A 672-nucleotide genomic window follows, 5' to 3' on the forward strand; every position below is an offset into this window, starting at 1 on the left:
TAAATAAGTGGGCCTGTAGTGTGTGTGGGTATCTAGTAATTAGTGCTAAAAGGTCAGCTTAGCCATTTTATTAACAACGATTGAATCTTAAACTAATGAAATAAATACGAGATGAAGACGTCGTTAGTAGACAGTACAGTATTATTATTTTTTTACTGAGGGGATTAAAAAGGACCAATATTTGAGTAAATAGTTTCTAAATTTAAGAATAGTATTATTTAAAGTTATCGTTTTCAGCGTAGGAATGTGAAATAAATATTTAAGGCACATAGATTTCAATACTTTTAATATCCTCCGACTCCTCCGTTTTGAAGGTCAGCTAAAAATTACAGCCTATATCGACACCTTATTCATCAAAATTAGTTGAGTAGACAGTTGATGCTACCGGTAGAATCCACGGTATAAATAAACATAAACCATAAAAATATACCAATTTACCGCCATTACAACTTTTGTTACCGATATTGCCAGTTGCAATAAATATAGCCGGTCAAAACAAGTTTATCAGTAGAAAAAGATGCGAATTTAAAATTTTCTATGGGACGGTACGTCTTCGCGCCTACATTTTTTAAATTTGCCGCTTTTTTCTATTTAGAGAAATGGCTTAACAGACTATAGTTACAAAATCTTTGCACACGGTACGAGTAGCTCGTTCATCATAGTCTACTCAAA

This window comes from Cydia pomonella, chromosome 14, assembly GCF_033807575.1.
Source record: "Cydia pomonella isolate Wapato2018A chromosome 14, ilCydPomo1, whole genome shotgun sequence".
Classification (NCBI taxonomy): domain Eukaryota; kingdom Metazoa; phylum Arthropoda; class Insecta; order Lepidoptera; family Tortricidae; genus Cydia; species Cydia pomonella.